The sequence below is a fragment of the Megalobrama amblycephala genome, linkage group LG5, assembly GCF_018812025.1.
Source record: "Megalobrama amblycephala isolate DHTTF-2021 linkage group LG5, ASM1881202v1, whole genome shotgun sequence".
Taxonomy (NCBI): Eukaryota; Metazoa; Chordata; class Actinopteri; order Cypriniformes; family Xenocyprididae; genus Megalobrama; species Megalobrama amblycephala.
Window position 1 is genome coordinate 36338430 of NC_063048.1, and position 6000 is coordinate 36344429.

Sequence of the window (6000 nt, forward strand, 5' to 3'; positions counted from 1 at the left end):
TTCATCTTTAAATCTCAGAGAACATTCAAAAGTAACGTTCCTAAAACGTTTGAAGAACGATTCAATGAAACGTTCGCATATAATCAAGAAAAAACTGGATGTTTTGAGCATTCAGAGAATTCAGAACTTAACATTGAAAACATTCTTTTGAATATTTTTGTTAGCTGAGATGTTAGAATCAGCCGAACAGACGCTGGATTTGTTTGACGTTTTGAAGTGTCCACACTCGCGTTCTTCACCTCACACTTGAGGAACGTTAAGTGGTCCTCTCAGTATCTCAACATCTTTCTGAAGTGTTGACGCCACAAATTCCAATGTGTATTGGAGAAACGCTTGACGTTAAACTCTCAGTTAGGTCTCGGATCGGCAGCGCCGTCGCCTGTGGCACACTTCTGAGACGACTAGCTGTAACTGATGGTTTAAACGCTTGTAAACAGCAATGAGGGAATGTGTGAGGGATCACTGAAGCTCACACCAAAGGGTCACTTTCCAGCTATAAGAGCAGGAATCAGCCTCAGGTAACACACCGGATTTACAACCGCGCTTCCATCTGGTCCAGGAATGTCAATCGTCTCATTTCAGGGCGGTAAATTCCCTCCGTAATTACAGTGTCATCAGCTCAAGTATGATGGAGAAACCAGCAGTTCACCAGGACCAGAGCAGATGAGGATTTTCTGTCACAACATACTTCTCTGCCCATATTCATTAAGCTGAATGACACTGAGTCTGCTTTATGTTCAAACAAGCACCATTAAAAGACAATTAATGATCAGATGAGAACTGAATTGATCTGATTAATGACTCTATTGTGTTCTGAAGAGCTGCTTTACAGCTGAAATTGAGTTTGTGTCATAAAAGATGATCTTTTGCAACATTAACACTGTTATTTTCCAGGCTGTTAACAAGAAACTGCTTTGAAACAATCTGTTTTGTTTAAGTAAGACCAGCAAAAAGGCATTTAAGCTGTTTTTCCACTTTTCATCAGTCTATATTTAAGGAATAAATAACCCAATAAATCAATAATCTCAAAGAAAAACTAACCATGACTTATTTTTACCATCTTCCATATTATCCCAGCTAACAGGAACGTTCTCAGAACGTTCTGGCAAGGTTATGAGCAAACGTTCTTCCAGTAATGTTAATAGAACGTTCGTTTGAAGTAATTTGGTCTTTAATAATGTTATTTATACATCGTTAATGTTTTAACTGGATGTCCGTCTAACGTTTTTTAAATGTTGCTTTTGTTGGTTTAACTTAAAAAAGTAAGTTATCTGGTTGTCTTTAAATTTTTGAGTGCACTGAAATAAAAAATTTGAGTTAATACAATGAAGGCGATTGGTTTAATCAACAGAAACTCAAAATATTATGTTATCTGAACCACATTAATTATCTAAGTCGATTTGACAAAAGAAAAAATGTGATAAATCATGAAAATAATTTTTTACAGTGTGCAAAACGTTTACAGAACGTTCAAAAGAAACGTTCCCTTAACGTTCACATAACCAAGAAAAAACGTTTAAAAATATATAGATGTTCAGAGAACATTCAGAAATAACATTTTCCTAACATAATATGAACATTAGTAAAATGTTCTTAGAACATATTTTTGTTATCTGGGATTTTCAGAAATCTACACTTCAGCAGCTTTACACACACCAAACTTTAAATTTTTATTCATATCTATATTCTGAAGGTTTGTTTATATATCATTAGCCTGATTTAAACAATTCGTTCATAAAAACATGCATGTTTTCCTGATTTATGGAGTGATAAAAAAAGAAATCCTTTAATATGTCAACAAAATCAAACCTGGCTTTATCAAATATTCACATTTCTGTTCTGGAAATACATGCAAATGAGTGCATACTTAATTAGATAATGCCTCATTTGCATATTTCAACATAACATAATATAAATGTGCTGTGACTGATCTACTGGTGAAGTCTGGTGATTTCTATCCACCTGTGGCGTCTCGCCTTAAGTGTGTCTGTGACGCCACCTGCTGGATCATCAGTGTAGATCCACAATCACTGACTCAAAGTTGTGGATGTTGCTGCAGGTAATTTGATGCTCACGGTTTGGGAAGTCTATGGCGTTCCACACTCAAACAACAACATGTCCAGATATTTCAGGTTTTGAGTGTAAAATCATGCGATTTAAGGCTAAATCTGACCTAAATACGTACTCACAGAGTCTTAGACTGTAATTCTGAAAGCACTTTCACACGTCTTCATCACGTGCGTTTGGGGAACTCGTGTGTGTGTGTGTGTTTCTGTGGCAGGTTTCCTGTTTTCAGTCCTGTTAAATGCCAGCAAACAATGCTCGGAAAAAGAGCCTGTTCGGTGTCTAGACGCTCGTCTGTCAGGCTGCGGGCGGACTCGTCTCAGTCTGTGCTGTCTAATCTTCCTCCCAGGCTGGTAAATATCAGCACATCGTGCCTCGGCTGTGAAAATGACCCGTCGCGGTGAACCACCGAACAGAAACCTGTCTGATGTTCACCACAACAGGAAGACACACAAGCCCAAACACACGAACACAGCGACGGCCGTGAGAATCATGACTCTTCAGTTTGATCACACATGCACGTTGAGCACAAATCACTTCTTATTTTTATTTTAAAACAGTTATGTGCAATTTATGCAAGAAAGATAAAAATAAACAGACATGACTGCATCTCACATGACTGCAGAATGAAGCTCTCTTATTTGCATGGCATGTTTGACATAGAAGTGAAACAGTAGATATTATGCAATGATAAATATTTCTTCATAAGCTGAGTGGCAGGATTTAAAAAACCTTATTTGAAATAAACTTTGCATGCACTACAATATAAATATATACACTGAACAAAATTATAAATGCAACACTTTTGTTTTTGCCCCCATTTTTCATGAGCTGAAGACTTTTTCTTTGCACACAAAAGGCCTGTTTCTCTCAAATATTGTTCACAAATCTGTCTAAATCTGTGTTAGTGAGCACTTCTCCTTTGCAGAGATAATCCATCCACCTCACAGGTGTGGCTTATCAAGATGCTGATTAGACAGCATGAATATTGCACATGTGTGCCTTAGGCTGGCCACAATAAAAGGCCACTCTAAAAAAGGAGAAGTGTTCATTAACACAGATTTAGACAGATTTGTGAACAATATTTGAGAGAAATTTGTACATAGAAAAAGTCTTAGATCTTTTGAGTTCAGCTCATGAAAAATGGGGGCAAAAACAAAAGTGTTGCATTTATAATTTTGTTCAGTGTATAATACTTAAAATTGTTATAGTTTTCAATTATTCATTATTTTAATTATTATTTATCTTTTAATATTTACCTATTTTATTTTCGTTTACTTTAAATATATAAAATACTTAAAATTATTTGTTTTCAATTATTCATTCTTTTAATTATTATTTAAATATTTTTAATATATAATTATTATACTTTAATTTAGTTTAACTATTTTAATTATTTTTATTTAATTATTTTATTTTCATTTACTGTGAATAAAATTATTTTAGTTTTCAATTATTCATCATTTTAATTATTAATTAATTATTTTTAATATTTAATTATCTTACTTTAATTTATATTAAATATTTTAATAATTTTTTTAAAAATATTTAATTATTTTATTTTCATTTACTTTAAATATATAAAACACTGAAAATTATTTTTGTTTTCAATTATTATTTTTTTTAATTATTTTTAATATTTAATAAAAAATATTAAATTTTTTATCCTTAAATTTAGTTTAACTATTTTAATTAGTATGTAATTATTTTTAATATATTTTTTAAATTTACTTTAAATATGTAAATTAATTACAATTATTTTAGTTTTCAATTATTTATTATTTTAATTATTTATAATATTTAATTATTTTACTTCAATTGAACTATTTTAATTATTATTTAATTATTTTAACATTTAATTATTTTATTTTCATTTACTTTAAATATATAAAATACTTAATTTTTTAATATTTAATTGTTTTACTTTGATTTATTTTAACTATTTTAATTATTATTTAATTATTTTTATATTATTTTTATTTACTTTAAATATATAAAATACTCAAAATTATTTTAGTTTTCAATTATTCATTATTTTTATTATTATTTAATTATTTTTCAATTTTTTATTATTTTAATTTAATTTATTTTAACTTGATGTGCTATAAGAACTAAAACTGAAATAAAAATGTATAAAAACTACATAAAAATGACCAAAACAAACAACAACTTTACTTAAACTTTAACTAAAATGAAAATGAAAACAGAAAATATAAAAATAAATACTAATTCAAAATATTAATTAAAACAATATTATTATCTCAAAACAACACTAGTGAGTGGCATCCCGTTATCATCTCAGAAAAAAATGTTGCATTTTGTCAATCCAGTCAAATAATGACACCGAGATGTTAAAAATCAAGTGGAGCATTGCATCATGGGATACAGTATTAAGTGCAGTGTTCTCTGTACCACATGCATTCATACAGAACGATTGCATGCAGTGCACGGTATGCATACTGCAGAAATACAGTGCTAGTATTCTTCTGTGAATGGTGCCAGTGTTTGATGTATCCATGATGTCCAGTAGAGGGCAGAGGAGTTTTCTCTACTGTACTGGATCTGGGAAGCAGGTCAGTCGGGTCTATCTGGAAGACTGAACATCTGTATAACGTATAAATCACTCGATATGTGAAGCGTATCATACTGTGACGTGAGTCCAAACAAGCTCCTACTGTAGAGCAATATTAATACTGATCAAACAAACATGACATACAGCGCAATATCACTGCGTTTACGTGACAGAAACATTTAAAGCATCTCACAGTTACATTAATGTTACTTTACTTAATGAGAGAACCTTGCCAGAACATTAGCTAAAGATGAGAACGCTCCCTGTTTTACACACACACACACACACACACACACACACACACAGTCTCGTGCTGCTGCTTATACTTGCTATTTTGTTTCCAGCACCTCCTCACACAATATGGGGAATTACTCAAGTGAGCAGATCCGATTTCAGCCCAAACCTCAAGCGCTCGAGTCTGTCCAGAGAGAGAGAGAGAGAGAGAGACGGGGAGAGGGTGTGTGTGTGTGTTTGCCTGTGCTCTAATCTACTGCACCTGCTGAGATTCACTGCGCTCAGCTTCTCTGGTTCTGTTGGCACCTGCACACGGGTCAAATACAGCTGACCCCGCCTTGACCTTTGACCTCTGACCTCACACATGCTCAACTGTATACAATGAAAGCATTTCCTATTTTAAAGCTGCTGTGAGTCACTGTCCGTCAGTCATTGAAAGTTTGACTTGATTTCGGCTGCGTCTGAAATCACATACTTCCCTACTATATAGTAGGTGAAAAACAGTATGTGACTAAAGAAGTATGTCTGAATTCACAGTTCTCATTAAAGAGTAGGCAAATAGTGACCTACTTCTTCCTCTGAGATTCTGAAGTGTGCATATGATGGACACTTTACTATCCCATGAGGCCACGGCAGAGGATTCGTGAATGACAGTGAGTATGCGTTTTCGGATTAAGTGTGCCACACGAGTCCTGAAAAGTGAAGCTAAAGCGCCTCGATCGCCCCCAGGTGGCTGGATGCAGTATAGCTCATAAACCCCGCCCTCTCCATGTAATTTAATGGGATGTGAGACAAGCTAAACAATTAAATTACACTTCAAATATATTTTACAAAGATGGTTTCTGTCATTTTAGGCTTTTTTTTCAAGCTGATGTTATTTAAAGTGTTCGTTCTTTAAACAAGTTTGGTTTTAGTTAGCTATCTGATGCTATAAAAATGCTGGTTTTGACGTCATGATTGACAGCTGAGATTGACAGTTTCTCTGAGAGAAGTAGTCACTGAAGCAGGATCTTCTGGATCTTAGAGAAAAGATTGGAGGTTTAACTTTTCCACGATTTCCACATTTTCAGAACTGTTTATTTGAGGCCGATATAATGAATTGTTCTGCATTAAACTGTATTATCCAATTC